The sequence below is a fragment of the Talpa occidentalis genome, unplaced genomic scaffold, assembly GCF_014898055.3.
Source record: "Talpa occidentalis isolate TD23 unplaced genomic scaffold, MPIMG_talOcc4v2.1 talOcc4.7, whole genome shotgun sequence".
NCBI lineage: Eukaryota > Metazoa > Chordata > Mammalia > Eulipotyphla > Talpidae > Talpa > Talpa occidentalis.
Window position 1 is genome coordinate 73,473,978 of NW_023605083.1, and position 19,575 is coordinate 73,493,552.

The window sequence follows — 19,575 nt, forward strand, 5'->3', positions numbered from 1 at the left end:
AGTTAGCCCACGCCAGGCCCCTTACGACCAGCAGTCTGAGCCCACAGAGGGAACAGGCACCCACGGCCGGGGCAGACCTGGCACGCAGAAGAGTGTGCCTGAGACCGGATGCGCAGGGACTGAGTCCCGTGTTGCCATTTTAGAACAGGAACATTTCTTCAGTAAAGACTGCCTGAAACCAGCAGAAAGCTCCCTCAGAAGCCAGAGATGGCTCCTGGAGGAGCCAGAGGGGAGTGGAGAAGTTCACCCAAGATGCTGGCCAGTCCGAGCAACACAGTGTCCCAATGCATTCAACAAATTAGAAAACAGACAGTAGGGAGTAGAAGAACCACACGCAACCTAACAACTCCTCAGGAAAGAAGCACAACACAAAAAGAAAGCCACCCCCCAGATTACAAGGACAGTAACTTGGAAGAACTTCTGAGACTTCCAGAAAGAGAATTTAAAATTGCCATGATTAAAAAAGTGACAGAACTCATAAAGGAAAACAATGATATGAGAAAAATAATCAATGATCAGAAGAATGAAATTGAGTCCCTAAAGAGGGAAGCAAAAGAAAGGCAGGAGATCGAAGAATTAATGGAGGAACTAAAGAACTCTAGGAAAAACAATGAAAGCAGAATAGATGAAATGGAAGAACGAATAAGTACTCTTGAAGACACAGAAATAAAAAGAACCAAAACAGAAAAGGAAAGAGAAGTACGAAGGAAAAAGAATGAAGAAAGACTTCGGGAACTATCTGACTCCATGAGGAAAGGAAATATAAGAGTTATAGGAATTCCAGAAGGAGAGGAGAAAGATGTAGGAACAGAGAAAATATTCCAGGAGATAATTGAAGAGAACTTCCCAAACGCGAAGAAGGAGCTGAAAATTGATATACAAGAAGCAAGAAGAACACCAAACTTCCACGACGAAAGGAAAAATAGAGCAAGACACATAATAGTAAAGCTCCCAAGAAACCAGGACAAGGAAAAATAATGAAGCTGACAGGAGGGAAGAAACAGACAACATTCAAAGGAAAACCAATCAGGCTGACATCAGACTTCTCTGAAGAAACACTAAGGGGAAGGAGAGAGTGGAGGGACATAGTCAACAGACTCCAAGAAAACAGATGCCAACCAAGAATACTCTATCCCGCAAAGCTCCCCTTCCTCTATGAAGAAAGAATAAGGACCTCCCCAGACAAACAGAAACTCTGGAATTTCATTAGAACTAAACCCCCACTCCAAAAAATACTACAAGGAATCCTAAAGCCAGAACCTCAGAGGGACGAATAATAACGAAAGAAGGCCAAAAAAAAGTCATTAAAAGAATAAATAAATAAAATCAAAGGAAAGACAAACACAATGGCAAATACAGATGCTAACATATCAATATTAACTCTAAATGTAAATGGACTAAACTCTTCAATAAAAAGACACAGAGTTGCAGCCTGGATTAAGAAACAAAACCCAACCTTTTGCTGTCTCCAGGAAACACATTTAGCTACAAAAGATAAAAATAGGCTCAAAGTTAAAAGATGGAAAACAATCCTACAAGCAAATGGACCAAAAAAGAAACCAGGAACAGCTATACTTATATCAGATAAAATAGACTTCAAACTCAAAAAAATAAAAAGAGACCCCAATGGTCACTACATTATGATCAAGGGGACAAAACTTCAAGAAGAAATAACACTCATTAACATATACTCACCAAACAAAGGAGCACCAAAATATATCAGACAACTGTTGTCATCTCTGAAAACAGACATCAGAGAAAACACATACGTAGTGGGAGACTTCAACACACCACTATCAACAATGGATAGATCAACAAGACAAAAAATAAGTAAAGAAACTAAAGCTCTAAATAAGGACCTAGAGCATTTGGGCTAAACAGACATCTATAGAACACTAAAACCAAAAAAACCGGAGTACACATTTTTCTCAAGCGCACAAGGATCATTCTCCAGGATCGATCACATACTGGGACATAAGACAAACATCAACAGATACACAAAGATTGAAATCATATCAACCATCTTTACTGACCATGAAGGCATCAAACTAGAAATAAACCATAAAAAGAAGGCAAGGAACTTTCCTACCTCATGGAGATTAAAAACCACACTACTGGAAGACCACTGGACTAATGAGGAGATCAAAGTAGAAATTAAAAAATTCTTTGAATTGAATGACAAGGAGGATACCAATATCCTAAATGTATGGGATGCAGCAAAAGCAGTAATAAGAGGAAAATATATAGCAATAGAAGCTCACATCAGGAAACAAGAAAGAACTCAAAGAAACAACCTAATCTCAAAGCTCAAAGATCTAGGAAAAGAACAACAAGAAAAACCCAAAACCAGTAGAAGAAAAGAAATAATAAAAACCAAAGCAGAAATAAATGAAATTGAAACTAAAAAAACAATCCAAAAGATCAATGAAACCAAGAGCTGGTTCTTTGAAAAAATAAATAAAATAGACAAACCCCTAGCCAGGCTCACAAAGGAAAAAAGGGAGAAAGCACAAATAAACAGGATCACAAATGAAAGAGGAGAAATCACAACGGACACAGCAGAAATCAAAAGAATAATCAGTAACTACTATGAACAGTTATATGGAAACAAGTTCAACAATCTAGAGGAGATGGACAAATTCCTACAACTCTACAATCACCCAAAGCTAGATAAAGAAGAAATAGAACACCTAAACAGACCAATTACAAGCAGCGAAATTGAAATGGTAATCAAAAAACTCCCCAAAAACAAAAGCCCAGGACCTGATGGATTTACAAATGAATTCTACCAAACATTCAGAGTAGAATTGGTGCCTATCCTTCACAAACTCTTCCAAAAAATTGAGAAGGAAGGGACAATACCATACACGTTCTATGAAGCCAACATTACACTAATACCAAAACCGAACAAAGACAACACAAAAAAGGAAAACTACAAGCCAATCTCCCTAATGAACACTGATGCAAAAATCCTCAATAAAATTTTAGCTATCAGAATCCAACAATGTATCCATAAGATAATTCACCATGACCAAGTAGGATTCATTCCAGGGACACAAGGATGGTTTAACATCCGAAAATCAATCAACGTTATCCAACACATCAACAAAAAGAAATATAAAAACCATATGATAATATCAATAGATGCTGAGAAAGCTTTTGACAAAGTGCAACACCCATTCATGATAAAAGTCCTTGAAATTCTTGGGATACAAGGAACATACCTCAACATCATAAAGGCCATCTATGACAAGCCAACAGCCAGTATCATTCTCAATGGTGAAAAGCTGAAAGCAATTCCATTAAGATCTGGAACAAGACAAGGATGTCCACTCTCACCACTGCTTTTCAATATAATACTGGAAGTCCTAGCCAGAGCAATAAGACAAGAGAAAGACATCCAAGGAATCCAAATAGGAAAAGAAGAAGTCAAACTATCACTATTTGCAGATGATATGATAATATACATAGAGAACCCCAAAAACTCCACAGAAAAACTAATTCAACTAATCAATCAGTTCAGCAAAGTGGCAGGATACAAAATCAACACGCAAAAGTCAGTAGCCTTCCTATACACAAACAATAAATCTGAAGAAGAAGAAATAAAAAAAAATCCCTTTTATTATTGAAACAAAAAAAAATCAAATATTTGGGAATAAATCTAACAAAAGAGGTAAAGGACCAATACAAAGAAATCTATAAAACACTGTTAAAAGAAATAGAAGAAGACACAAAGAAATGGAAAGACATCCCCTGCACATGGATTGGAAGAATAAACATTATTAAAATGGCCATCCTACCAACAGCAATATACAGATTCAATGCTATTCCAATCAAAATTTCAATGTCATTCTTCAAAGAAATAGAACAATTATTGATGAAATTCATATGGAATCACAAAAAACCCCGAATAGCTAAAGCTCTCCTGAAAAAAAAAAGAGGGGAATGGAGGCATCACACGCCCAGACTTCAAACTATACTACAAAGCCATAATCATCAAAACTGCATGCTATTGGAACAAGAACAGACACACAGACCAATGGAATCGAAAAGAAATTCCAGAAATAAACCCACAGATTTATGGTCAACTAGTCTTTGACAAAGGAGCAAAGACTATGCATTGGAGCAAAGAAAGTTTGTTCAATAAATGGTGCTGGGAAAACTGGGTTGCTACACGCAAAAGAATGAAGCTTGACTACTACCTCACACCATACACAAAAATCAACTCAAAATGGATTAAAGAACTAGACATAAGACCTGAAACCATAAAATATATAGAAGGAAATATAGGCAAAACACTACGTGATTTGCACATCAGAGACATCTTTACAGACACATCACCCAAAGCAGTGATAGTGAAGGCAATGATAAACAGCTGGGACTACATCAAATTAAAGAGCTTCTGCACCGCAAAAACAAAAACAAAGAGAAACCCCACCAACTGGGAGAACATTTTTGCTCCCAACACTAATGTTAAAGGACTGATCACAAAAATCTACAAAGAGCTGATGAGACTCAACAACAACAAAGAAAATAATCCAGTCCAAAAATGGGCAGAAGAGCTAAAAAGAAACTTCTCTGAAGAGGAAATGCAAATGGCAAACAGGCATATGAAAAAATGTTCAACATCACTTGTAATCAGGGAAATGCAAATCAAAACTACCATGAGATACCAGTGAGAATGGCACATATTAAAAAAACTAGCAACAACAAATGTTGGCGAGGGTGTGGAGAAAAAGGAACTCTTCTGCACTGTTGGTGGGAGTGCAAACTGGTCCAACCGCTATGGAGAGCTGTGTGGAGATTTCTGGACCTACTAAACATAGAGCTTCCATATGATCCGGCAATTCCACTCCTAGGTATTTACCCAAAGGACACAGAAACATCAATTCCAAAGAACACCTGCACCCCTATGTTGATAGCAGCACTATTTACAATTGCTAGGCTTTGGAAACAGCCCAAATGCCCAAAAATAGATGACTGGATCAAGAAGATGTGGTACATATATACCATGGAATATTACTCAGCATTCAAAAAAGATAAACACATGCAATTTGCAGCAACATGGATGGCGCTAGAAGGGATCGTGCTCAGCGAAATAAGCCAAAAAGAAAAAGAAAAATAACAGATGGTCTCACTCATAGCAAGAATCTAGAAAACTTAAATAAGGGACCAGGAAAATGAATAACTACAAGAAAGTGAAAATCAAAATCAACAAAAAACTATGAACCAGAGACACTTTTTGGGGGGTGGGGGGGGAGGGATTGGGGTCAGAATGGGGGGGTTGCAATTGTATGGGGAATATAAAAATAAAATTTATAAAAAAAAAAGAGTAGCTGCAGAGGACAAAATACTCAACAAACAGCCACACTCACGAAGATCAGCAAAGTACCTGTTAAGGGTCTCCGCCTTCCCTGACAGGCTATAACAGCAGCAAAACAGGGAACAGTTTCAGTCGCTCAGCTACCTGCAAAACCTCCAAGCTTTTCCTCTCTGAAGTTGGCTGCTGAAAGCCTCTCCACGTCCTTCAGAGGCCCACAACAGTCTTCTGGAAGACTGGCATGGTGTGGGGCAGAAATCGCTGATGATCTGAAAAGGCTGAATTCCGGGGACTGATATTTCTTATCAGAGGCTCCACCCAAAAATGCTATACTTTTTTTTAGCATTTTCCCTGGGGCTATCTATCCTCACCAGCATCCCCTTCCAGGGTGCACCACCTGTAACAGTCTTTGGCTTCAACCACCGGTTACAATAAGAAAGAGGGACTTCTAGCATTTCCTGTTCACAATAAAAGAGTTCGAAAAGTTCATGAAAATCTCCCCCTTTCTATTATTAAAGAATTAAGGGATAGTATCCATGAAAATGTAATCTCGTGTTCCTTTACTAGGGGAATCATTGAAGGCAAGTAATAGCAGGCGGGACTTACTATCAAATGACCCTGCAGGACTGGAAACGTGAGCAAAACAGTTCTCAGTACACCAAAATATACTTTGTGGTTGCAAGAATTTAAGGATCTCTTAGAAATGCAGGCATGCCACAATGAGACAGAAGACATTCCTATCTTACTGCAGATGCTTCTAGGTGTGGGCTTGTATGCAGCAGACCTCTCCTGTGTATGCCACAGTACAAGATCAATTACATAGATGACATCAATTACATAGATGACAGAGCCTGTATTCAGATATCAAATGCAACTATTCATGCATGGGCTTGACTTCCTGACAATGCTGCTCTCATGGGCTTCTTTATTGCCATCAGACCTGAATCTTATTTAGAACTCACAGAATGTCTCCAGATAGCAATAACTCACCAAGTTGATAATGCAGAAACAAAACAGGTTTTAACATTGTAATTGGCTACGAAAGCGCTAATGAGCATTGTAAAAATGTACTTTCAGGGGCCTCCCTGGTGGCACAGGTGTTAAAGACACAGCACCATCAAGCTATCGTCAGCCACTGCAACATGAGTTCAATCCCTGGCCAGGGAGCAGACCCACGTGATGCAGCAGACCTCTCCTGTGGTGCCCGCTGCTACCCTCAGCAGTATATTTCAGTACATCTGCCTGTTCTGCTCCCCACTCTGTGGTGAATCCTCTCACCCCCCACGCCTCTGGCCTACACCCCTGTTCTTGCATGCATAAATAAATAAATCTTTATTTTTTTTTTTTAAATATTAAATTTTTTTTTATATTCCCCCATACAATTGCAAACGCCCCATTCTGACCCCAATCCTTCCCCTCCCGCCCCCCCCACCCCCCAAAAAGTGTCTCTGGTTCATAGTTTTTTTGTTGATTTTGATTTTCACTTTCTTATATTCATTTTCCTGGTCCCTTATTTAAGTTTTCTAGATTCCTGCTATGAGTGAGACCATCCGGTATTTTTCTTTTTCTTTTTGGCTTATTTCGCTGAGCATGATCCCTTCCAGTGCCATCCATGTTGCTGCAAATTGCATGTGTTTATCTTTTTTGAATGCTGAGTAATATTCCATGGTATATATGTACCACATCTTCTTGATCCAGTCATCTATTTTTGGGCATTTGGGTTGTTTCCAAAGCTTAGCTATTGTAAACAGTGCTGCTATAAACATAGGAGTGCAGGTGCTCTTTGGAATTGATGTTTCTGTGTCCTTTGGGTAAATACCTAGGAGTGGAATTGCTGGATCATATGGAAGCTCTATGTTTAGTAGGTCCAGAAATCTCCACACAGCTCTCCATAGTGGTTGGACCAGTTTGCACTCCCACCAACAGTGCACAAGAGTTCCTTTTTCTCCACATCCTCGCCAACATTTGTTGTTGCTAGTTTTTTTAATATGTGCCATTCTCACTGGTGTGAGATGGTATCTCATGGTAGTTTTGATTTGCATTTCCCTGATTACAAGTGATGTTGAACATTTTTTCATATGTCTGTTGGCCATTTGCATTTCCTCTTCAGAGAAGTTTCTTTTTAGCTCTTCTGCCCATTTTTTGACTGGATTATTTTCTTTGTTGTTGCTGAGTCTCATCAGCTCTTTGCAGATTTTTGTGATCAGTCCTTTATCATTAGTGTTGGGTGCAAAAATGTTCTCCCAGTTGGTGGGGTTTCTCTTTGTTTTTGTTATTGTCTCTTTTGCTGTGCAGAAGCTCTTTAATTTGATGTAGTCCCAGCTGTTTATCTTTCTCTTCACTATCACTGCTTTGGGTGATGTGTCTGTAAAGATGTCTTTGATGTGCAAATCCCGTAGTGTTTCGCCTATATTTCCTTCTATATATTTTATGGTTTCAGGTCTTATGTCTAGTTCTTTAATCCATTTTGAGTTGATTTTTGTGTATGGTGTGAGGTAGTGGTCAAGCTTCATTCTTTTGCATGTAGCGACCCAGTTTTCCCAGCACCATTTATTGAACAAACTTTCTTTGCTCCAATGCATAGTCTTTGCTCCTTTGTCAAAGATTAGTTGACCATAAATCTCTGGGTTTATTTCTGGATTTTCTATTCGATTCCATTGGTCTGTATGTCTGTTCTTGTTCCAATACCATGCAGTTTTGATGATTATGGCTTTGTAGTATAGTTTGAAGTCTGGGAGTGTGATGCCTCCATTTCCTTCTTTTTTTTTCAGTAGAGCTTTGGCTATTCGGGGTTTTTGGTGATTCCATATGAATTTCATCAATAATTGTTCTATTTCTTTGAAGAATGCCATTGAGATTTTGATTGGAATAGCATTGAATCTGTATATTGCTTTTGGTAGGATGGCCATTTTAATAATGTTTATTCTTCCAATCCATGAGCAGGGGATGTCTTTCCATTTCTTTGTGTCTTCTTCTATTTCTTTTAACAGTGTTTTATAGTTTTCTTTGTATAGGTCCTTTACCTCTTTTGTTAGATTTATTCCCAAATATTTGATTTTTTTTGTTTCGATAATAAAAGGGGTGGTTTTTTTGATTTCTTCTTCTTCAGATTTATTGTTTGTGTATAGGAAGGCCACTGACTTTTGCGTGTTGATTTTGTATCCTGCCACTTTACTGAATTGATTGATGAGTTGAATTAGTTTTTCTGTGGAGATTTTGGGGTTCTCTATGTATATTATCATATCATCTGCAAATAGTGATAGTTTGACTTCTTCTTTTCCTATTTGGATTCCTTGGATGTCTTTCTCTTGTCTTATTGCTCTGGCTAGGACTTCCAGTATTATATTGAAAAGCAGTGGTGAGAGTGGACATCCTTGTCTTGTTCCAGATCTTAATGGAATTGCTTTCAGCTTTTCACCATTGAGAATGATACTGGCTGTTGGCTTGTCATAGATGGCCTTTATGATGTTGAGGTATGTTCCTTGTATCCCAAGAATTTCAAGGGCTTTTATCATGAATGGGTGTTGCACTTTGTCGAAAGCTTTCTCAGCATCTATTGATATTATCATATGGTTTAATAAATAAATCTTTAAAACAAAATTGTGCTTTCAGCCTTAGTGGGCAAACCTCATACCCTCCCAGAAAAGCTAAGGGCTTGCCACAACATTGACTCAGAAGCTCATTGGTCTTGGTTAATGCTTTGCAATCAACAGCCCCTTGTTATAAGGGTCATGTTTGGTTTCATGAAGGGGTGGAAGGGCAAGCCCCTCAAACAAATCAGGGCATTTATCAGGTTCCAGGGCATTTCCCCAACCAGCATCTTGTATGGATGTCGCAGTTAGGAGCACCAGCAGCACCTCAGCCCAATATTCTAAACCCCCAGCTTCAGGGAGTAAGTCCCGCCAATCAATTTTCTAGCTAAAGGCAGCCTCTAAGGACAGAGTAGGATTGGATTTATCTTTCACTCATGAATTAATCTTTAATGTTTCTGGGGGAATGTGCCCTGGTAACACTGGAATTTTGGGGCCACTTCCCCAGGGCTATGTAAGTCTCACCTGAGGGCATTCAGGCATTACTACAGACGGCATATTTGTCCTCCCAGACACTGTGGACTTTGATTACATGGGAGAAATCAAGGTTATGCTCCCAGCTTATAAGTATGGTATTATTCCTCATACATTGCGCAGCTGCTACTTTTGCCATATTGGGCCCCAATTTTGCATCCAGGACAAAGAGGGGCCCCCAAAGATTTGGCAGGACAGGAAAATAAACCTTCTGGGCCACAACTATTAAAAATACTGATATTCCTTAACTGTTTCCATTTAGGGTAAATCATTTACCGGCCTCATTGATACAGGGGCCAATGTTTTAATCATAGCTACAAAGGACTGGCCCCTTACCTGGCAAACCTGTTCCATAACTGAATCATTATCAATCATAAGTGGCTCCAGCTCTCTGCACCAGAGTTCATATCCATTGCAATGCTTTGATCCACACAGGAGAATGGTTAACTTTCCAGTGTTATACCTCCCCATCCCCACCACTCTGTGAGGGCGAGATTTATTATCTCAATGGCGCATTTCCATTACATTGCATTTTTTGCCATGGAAACAGTATTCGTCCACTCAAAATTAAATGGAAACCAGATCCCCCAGTTTGGGTGGAACAGTGGCCCCTAAAGGGGGACAAGTTGTCTCAAGTTCACCTGTTAGTTCAAGAACAATTACAATTGGGTCATACTGAACCCTCAGCCAGTCCATGGAACACCCCAATTTACTGTATTAAAAAAAAATTCAGGAAAGTGGTGACTTATTTGGAATTTATGATCATTGCAACTGATGCAAGCATTTCAACCAGGCCTCCTTAAACCAGCCATGATCCCCTCAATTTTCATCTTCAGGTCATAGACTTAAAAGGTTGTTTTTTGGGGGCCTCCCTTCTGGCGCAAGGGGTTAGGACACAACCTATGAAGCTATCTGCAGCCACTGCAGCACAAGTTTGATTCGCAGCCAGGGAACAACCCACATGGCACAGCAGACCTTTCCTGACTCACCCGTTGCTCCCCCCAGCAGTGTCTTTCAGTCAGTCTGCCTGTTCTGTTCCCTACTCTGTCTGTGGTGAATCCTCTCACCCCCTGCATCTCTGGCCTGTACCCCAGCTCTTGTATGCATAAATAAATAAATAAATCTTTTTAAAAAATATTCATTTTTTTTCACAATTCCCTTACACCCAAATGATAATGAAAACTTTGCCTTCTCAGTTCCAGAAATTAATAATAGCTGCCTCTTACAATGGTTTCAGTGGTGTTTTTTACCTCAAGGAATGATGAATAGCCCTACTATGTGCCAGATATTTATGGACACTGACTTGCGTTCTGCTCACATACAATTTCCTCTTTTGTATTTTATATCATTACATGGATGATACTCTATTAGCAGCGCCATCTACTGACCTTCTGCAGGATTGCTCAAAAATTTTAATGAACCATTTACAACTTTCAGGTTTAGTAGTGGCACCTGAGAAGATTCAATATACCAAATGCTCATTCTTATTGGGATTTAAGATGTTATATTCACAAGTAATTCCTAAGACTCCTACTATAAATTTGCCTGATTCAGTTACCTTAATGACTTTATGACAATTTTTATGACACATTAATTGGCTATGTCCAGCTCTTAGAATTCCCACAGATGTTTTTTCTGAGCTGTCTGCTCCTTTAAAACAGTGATCCAGCCCACATTTCTCATCAGTAGCTTACTCACAAAGCAAAGCAACAACTAATCTCTCTCTCCTTGCTTATTTTCACATTATTGAATGGCTTTTTCTTCCCTCCCAGTCTAAGAATAATTTATCTACTTATTTCTCCCAAAGGTGTTTCTTGTTACAAAAGGGACATTTTCACTGTCAATCACTATCCAGCTAGGATCCTCGTTCTATTAGCACAGTCCTCTCTAAAGAGGAGATAGAATGGTTCTTTACTCAATCAGAACAATTTCAAATTGTTTTCCAGAAATATATAGGATCATTCTTTTATTCTAACCCCCATAAATGTATCCAATTCCTACAGCTTCTCCCTATCTATCCCTTTAAAATTGTTGCTGATTCTCCCATTTCCCAGGCTCTTACCATCTTCATGGATAGTTCTTCTACTACAGGTAGTGTAATCAAAATAATTAAAGATTAAAAACTCTTAGCTAAGAATATTCTATCCTGCAAGACTATCCTTCAGATATAAAGGAAAATAAAGGTCTACTTAGGCAAATAGAAACTGAAAGACTTTAAAAAAATTAGAAGCCACCTCCCACTATGAAATATTGAAAGGTCTCAACAAACACAAAGAGTTGAAAAAGGAAATGGATAAAACCACAAATTTGAGGACAAAATCACACAGCAGACACTCATTTGTGAATAACTAATAAACTAAACAGACTGAACTCGCCAATTAAAATGCACAGAGTTAGCTAATTGTCACCAGGAGATGCACCTGAGCTCCAAAGACAGACACAGGCTGAGACTTAAGAAGTGGAAAACAAAACTATAAGTGAATGGGTCCCAAAGGAAGGCCCATACATTAGCTAATACAAAATAAGTTAAAATAAATAATATCAGCTAAAACAAATTTCCAATGTAGGAAGGGAACAAGAGACAAGGATGGGCGTTATATAACAATGAAAGGGATGACTATCTGAAAACAGACATCGTAAAAAAAAAACGAAAAACATATTTGTGGTAGGGGTTTAAATACCACACTTTCACTAATGCACAGAGCAAGTGGACAGAAAATAAATGAGGAAACAATAGTCTTAAACAAGTAATTGGACCACATGGGCTTAGTAGACATATACAGGGCACTGCACATATACAGCACTCCAAAAATGCTGAAAACACATTTTTATCAAGTAATTTGGAACATTCTCCAGGATTTATGACATATTTGGTGACAAGTATCAAATTAATGAAAACTGAAATCATACCAAGTATCATCTCTAACCATAGAAATCATCACAAAGTGAAACCAGGAAAACCTCTAATCCATAGAAACTGAACAAAACACTATGAATAACATTTAGTTTACTTAGAAAATTAAAGAAATATTATAAAAATCAAGAAAAATCACATTGAGGACATAACCTCAGAACTTTTGGGATACAACAAAAGCAGTATAAAGAGGGAAATATTTAGCAAGACAAGCCCACATCAAGAAACAAGAAAGAGCTCAAATAAGTGACCATATCTCTCACCTCAAGAAACTGGGAAAAAGGAAGAGATGAGACCAAAAACTAGTAGAATAAAGGAAATAATAAAAGAGCAGAACAAAATGACATTACAAAAGATTGAGGAAATCAAAACTTGTTCTTTGAAAAAATAAACAAAATAAGCAAACTCTAGTTAGGTTCACAAAGAAGAAAGAAAACTCAAATTAATAGGGTCAGAAAAATGAAAGAGAAATTCAAACAGATATTACAGAAATTCAGCAGATCACGAGATTACTCTGAACATTTATATAACAGTAAGTTCAATAGCCTAGAGAGATTGACAAAAATTGTTGAATTATATAGTCATTTAAGACAAAATAGGGAAGAAATTGAAAATCTGAAAAGACTGATCACAAATAAGAAATTGAAACAGTAACCAAACTCTTCCAAAGAACAGAAGTATAGAACCAGAACACTTCAAAAGTGAGTTCTACCAAATCTTAAAAGAGAAGTTAATACCTATTCTCAAATTCTTCCAAAAAATTTAGAAAAAGGGAGTACTTCCAAACACATTTTATGAAGCCAACATTAATCTAATAGCAAAACCAGACAAAGACAACACATATAAAACTACAGAACACTTTCCCTAATCAACAAAGATACAAAAATACTCAACAAAATATTAACAAATCAAATCCAACAATGCTTTATAAGTATTGCCTTATAAGTACAGTTATGCACTATAAGTATAAATCAAGTGGGATTTATATCAAGGATGGTTCAACATTAAAAAACCAATCAATGTAATTCACTACATTAATAAAAGGAAAGATAAAAACATATGATCATATCAACAGATGCTGAGACAGCATTTGGAAAATGACAAAGGGGCCTTCTGGGTGGTGCAAGAGGTTAAGATGCAACCTATGAAGCTATCGGCAGCCACTCAGCACGAGTTCAATCCCTGGCCAGCTAGAGATCAACCCGCATGGTGCAGCAGCCCTCTCCTGTCTGGCCCGCTCAGCAGTGAGACTGCTCCCCTCAGCAGTGTACTTCAGTCAATCTGCCTGTTCCGTTCCCCACTCTGTCTCTGGTGAATCTTCTCACCCCCCACACCTCTGGCCTGTACCCCAGCTCTTGTATGCATAAATAAATAAATCTTAAAAAAAGAAAAACGATGAAAACCCTTGAAAAATAAGTAGGCATAAATATCTCAACATAATAAAAGCCATTTATGACATATACACAGCTAACATCATTCTCAATGAATGATGAAAACCTGGCAGCTTTTCCACAAATACCTAATACAAGGATGTCCACTTTCATGACTGTAAGACATTGTTTAAAGAAAGAAAAGACACAATGAAAAGGAAAGATTCCCTGCTCATGAATGGCAATCCTACCCAAAGCATTATACAGATTCCATGCAATCCCTATAAAAATTTCAATGGCTTTCTTTAAAGAAATAGAACAGATATTACTGAATGTCATATGGAATTAGATAAACTGGACAAAAACAAAAGAATTATGCTAGATCATTATCTCATGCCATACACAAAAAACAACTCAAATATATAAAAGATTTGATGTAAGATCTGAAACCATAAAATACATAGAACAGGCAAAAAAACTTCATGACATAAGCATCAGATATGTCTTCACAGATATGTATGGATTCCCCAGCCCACTTTTTCTGGGGATATTGTCTTGGCACCCAGAGTTCCTGCTGGTCAAGCTAAATAAATCAGAATGAAAAAGACTAATACCAGATGGTATCACTTAAATGTGGAATAGGGAGAAACCAAATAAAGCCAAACTTACAAACTATCCTTTAAAATAAGACTGTAGAACTGAGATATTTATATTGGGTGGGGGGGGGGGTTGGTGGAGGGAGGAGTGACCCTAAAAAGGGGAGGAAGCACAATGGATTATGGTAATGGACTACAGGTGCTTTGGTGGTGGGAGTGCTATGGTTAACATCAGCAGAAGGTATATCCTATATTTCCATATTACAAACAACAATATAAATCAATGCTACCTCAATAAAAAAAAAACTTAAGTGATAAAAAAAAGGAAAACCACAAAAGCAATACAAAAAATCAGCTGCATTTCTATATGGAATAGAAATTTAGAAAACAATCCCATTTATAGCTGCACCAAAAATAATGAAATACCTGGGAGTAAATTAATGAAGAAGGTAAAGAACCTGTATCTTGAAAACAAGACTCTGTTAAAGGAAATACAATATGAGAAATGGAAAGATATCTTGTGCTCAATAATTAGAAGAATAAACACCCTTAAAATAGTCATATTTCCTAAAGCAATTTACATATTCAGTGCAAAATCTATCAAAACCTCATTATCCTTTTTTCAAGGAAATGGAACAACAATTATAAAATTTGTATGGAACCAGGAAAGACCCTGAAAAACTAAAGCAACAGAAGTCAAAACAGTATGGTATTGTAATAAATAAAGAAACTCTGACCACTGGAATAGAATTGAAAGCCCTACTGAAAACTCCATATACAAAATTTGATATAAAATGTATGAAATATTTGGATGTAAGAACTAAAATCAACATATGAAAATCCATAGCTTCTTCACATGTTAACAATGAATAAGAAGCAAAAGAAATTAAGAAAATAACTCCATTTATAATTGATTCAAAAAGAATTAAATACCTTGCGGGCCTCCCTGATGGTGCAGGGGTTAAAGACAGTGCTGTCAGGCTACTGCCAGCCACTGTAGCATAAGTTTGATCCCCAGCTGGCCAGGGAACAACCCACATGGCGCAGTGGACCTCTCCTATCTTGTCTGCTGCTCCCCTCAGCAGTGTATTTCAGTACATCTGCCTGTTCTGCTCCCCACTCTATCTGGTGAACCCTCTGACCTCCTGCACCTCTGGCTTACACCCCAGTTCTTGTATGCATAAATAAATAAATCTTTTTTAAAAAGAAATTAAATGTCTTGGACTCAACCTACCAAAAGAGGTAAAGGACTTATACATGAGAACTGTACAATGCTATAAAAGGACTTAGGTAGCAACAAAAGGAGATGGAAGGACAGCTCATGCTCATTATGAGAATGAGTGTAAACAAAATGACTATATTGCCTAAAATGATATAATGATTAAATGCAACCCCCATCAATATCCCAACAATATGTTACAATGAAACTGAGAAAAAAAAAACATGGAATTTATATGGAACCACAAAAGGACTCAAATTGCAAAAGCAACCTTAAGAGAAAAGGCGAGAACAGAAATTTGTTACCTGACTTCAAACCTCACTATGGAACAGTATTGTTCCATACAAAAAATAGACCCATGCACCAATGGAACAGAATGCAAAGTCCAGAAATAAATCCATGTATACACTAGCACCATAGTTATAATAAATCATGAATGACCACCAAAGAGAAAAAGACAGTCTTTAATAAATGGTGCAGGGAAAATCAGAAAGCCACCCATAAAAGTGAAGTTGAATAAGTTGCTAACACCATTCTCAAAAATAAATTCCCAGTGGATTGAAGATTTATATATAAGGCCTTCAAAAAAATACATAGAAGAAAACTTTGGTGATACATTTCAGGACATCAAAAATAAAGACATTTTTGGTGACTGAAACCCCATGGTGAGAGAATTAAAAACAAAAATAACAGATGGAATTTCCTCAAATTAAAAACCTTCTATACAGCCAAAGAAAATATGATTACAGACAACCTACTGAATGGGAAAAAAAAACATTTAGACTATTTGTAACTGACAAGATAGCTAAGATATTTGAAAAAATCATACAATTAAACAAAACAACAAATAACCCAATTAACAAAAGGATATCAGATATTTACAGACAATTCATTAAAGAGAATATCCAGGAGGCCCAAAGACACATGAGAAAATGTTCATCAGCGCTCTAAATAAGAGAGAGGCAGACTAAACTTCTTAAACTAAACTTCTTAAACTCCCAACAATAAATGTTGGAGGGAGGAAAAGGAACCCTCTTACACCATTATTGAGAATTTGAACTGGTGAAACTATTACTGAAAGCAATCTGGTTTTAGCTTAAAAAATAAAAAATATAAACACTGTAAGACATGGCAAACCCACTCTTGGGCATATATCCACAGAATATGAAACCATCAACAAAAAGCCCCACACATACCACAATAATTCAGCAGCACTATTTGCAATAGTTAGGCTATGGAAGTAGCCTAAATCTGTTTCAATGGATGAATGATTCAAAAAGAGATGTACTATGTATGTGTACATACAATGGAATAACATATTGACATGAAAATATGAAATGCAGCCATTTTTCATTAAAATGGAAAAAATTGAAAAAACTATATGCAACAAAACATGTCAGAATTATAAAAACAAATATTGTACATTTATATGACAATTTGACAACATAAAACACCTTAAGAAACTACTGGACTTCCACAAACATCTGAGAGCTGTGAGGTTAAATGGCAAGGGAAATGTAAAGGGGACACAAAGGATGGTGGTGGGGAAAAGAAACAAAAAAAAAAGTAGGATAATACTTTGCATGTTAAATATTCCACAGTATAGATTTTTCATGACTTCATCTTATAAATGGAAAATAGTAAATAGTCGAGTTAAAAAATGGGCAGAAGGACTTAACAGACACTTCTCAAAAGAGGAAATGCAAATGGTCAATAGGCATGTGAAAAAATGTTCAACATCTCTCACAATCAGAGAAATGCTAATCAAAATCACAATGAGATTATAATACAATCTCACAAAATCTTACACCAGTAAGAGTGGCACATATTAAAAAAACTAGCAGCAACAAATGTTGGCAAGGATGTGGTGAAAAAGGAACTTTCCTACACTACTAGTGGGAATGCAATCTGGTCCAGCCACTGTGGAAAGCTGTCTGGAGGTTCCTCAGATGACTAAAAATGGAGCTACCATATGACCCAGCAATTCCACTCCTAGGGATCGACCAAAAGGACACAAAAGCATTAATTCAAAAGAATACTTGTGGGCCTCCCTTGTGGTGCAGCACAATTAATTCAAAAGGATACTTGTGGTGCAGCAGGTTGAGCGCTGTGCTGTGAAGCTGCCTGCAGCCTCTGCAGCACAGGTTCAATTCCTGACTGGCCAGGGAAAAACCAACATGGCTCAGCAGACATCTCCTTCCTCGCCCTCTGCTCCCTTCAGCAGTGTCCTCGGTCCTTCTGCCTGTTCTAGTCCCTGCTCTGTCTCTAGTGAATTCTCTCACCCTCCTGCACCTCTGGTCTGTACCCCAGTTCGTGTATAAATAAATAAATCTTAAAAAAAACACTAAGAGAGGTGGATCAACATGGTGGCAAGGAAACGCTGCGAGTAAGATCTCCCATTAAAAAAAGTTAATAGGGAGGAAAAGCAGCAGGTCCCAGTGAGAACTGGGACACGGAAGATAAATGGACGACTCCAGCAAACTACCCGAAGAAGAAAGCTGCCATTAAAGAGGATTAGAAGGGAGGAAAGCTCAGAACCCTGCTACCCTCCCCCAACCACAAAGTCAGCACTCTCCGACCAACAGGAAGGAGGAAAAAACAAAAAACTAAAACAACCAACAAGAACAAACTATGCATCAAGCAGGACTGTGAATGGAAAGGAACTATTTCAGCCACCACACCCCATGAACTGGAGCTGTGGAGAACCCTGAAGGCTTACGCTGAGGAGGTGAGCAAATGGCGCCAGGCGCCATTAGAGAAAAACAAAGACTCTGGAGACCTACACACAGCCCCAGGCCAGCTGGTAAGCTTGTGCAGAAAAGCGGCGCACTTGAATAGCAAATGCGGATCACAGCTGCCCAGGTCCCCGTTCCTGCGACCTAGGCTTGTGGGGAGATGCGCGGGGGGCCCTCACTGAGGTGAATGTCCCTCACTGAGTAATCAGAAACCAGGCGCCCAGGCATGGGAGCAGGGTGCAAAAGGCGCCATTTCTGCAGACACTGAACTGGGCTACAGCCCGCGTCCTGGACCTGAAGGCTTCGGAACTGAGACCCGGGGCACAAAAATCAGGGCGTGGGTTCCCCATGATGATGGGGCACAGGTAGACACAGAACCCCAAAGCCGTTGAGGCCTTTCCCACCATCCCAATCTGTTCCCCGTCCCACGGGGTGAAAAAAAGAGCTCCCCAAGGACACTAGGAGAGATCTCTGGCGCCACCTAGAGACCAGAAAAAAAATCACTAACACCCCATAGAACAGGGACCTTTCTTCAGAAAATACTGCTTGAAACTGGCAGAAGGCTCCTGGAGGAGCCTGTGGTGAGCTGGAAATTTCGCCCATGCCAGGCCCCTTCTGACCAGCAATCCAAGCCCAGAGGGGGAGCAGGCACCCACTGCCGGGGCAGACCAGGCGCGCAGAAGAGTGTGCCCGAGACCAGGCACACAGGGCGTGCCTCCCGCATTGCCATTTTAGAACAGGGACATTTCTTCAGTAAAGACTGCCTGAAACCAGCAGAAGGCTCCTGGAGGAGCCAGAGGTCTCCTGGGAAGTTTGCCCACCCCAGGCCCCTTCTGGCCTGCAGTCCAAGCCCAGAGGGGGAGGGGGAACCCACCGCCGGGGTAGACCAGGCACGCAGGGAGTGTGTCCCGCATCACCATTTTAGAACAGGGACATTTCTTCAGTAAAGATGGCTTGAAACTGACAGATGTCTCCCGGAGGAGCCAGAGGGGAGCAGAGAAGTTCACCCAAGATGCTGGCCAGTTCCAGCAACACAGTGTCCCAATGCATACAGCAAATTAGAAAACAGACAGTAGGAGGGGGCGGAGCAACATGGCGGCGAGGAGACGCTGCGAGTAAGATCTCCCATTAAAAAAAGTTAATAGGGAGGAAAAGCGGCAGGTCCCAGTGAGAACTGGGACACGGAAGATAAACGGACGACTCCAGCAAACTGCCCGAAGAAGAAAGTGGCCATAAAAGAGGACTAGAAGGGAGGGAAGCGCAGAACCCTGCTCCCCTCCCCCGCCCACAGAGGCAGCACTCTCCGACCGGCAGAGAGGAGGGAAACAACAAACCAAAACGGCCCACAAGAAAAACG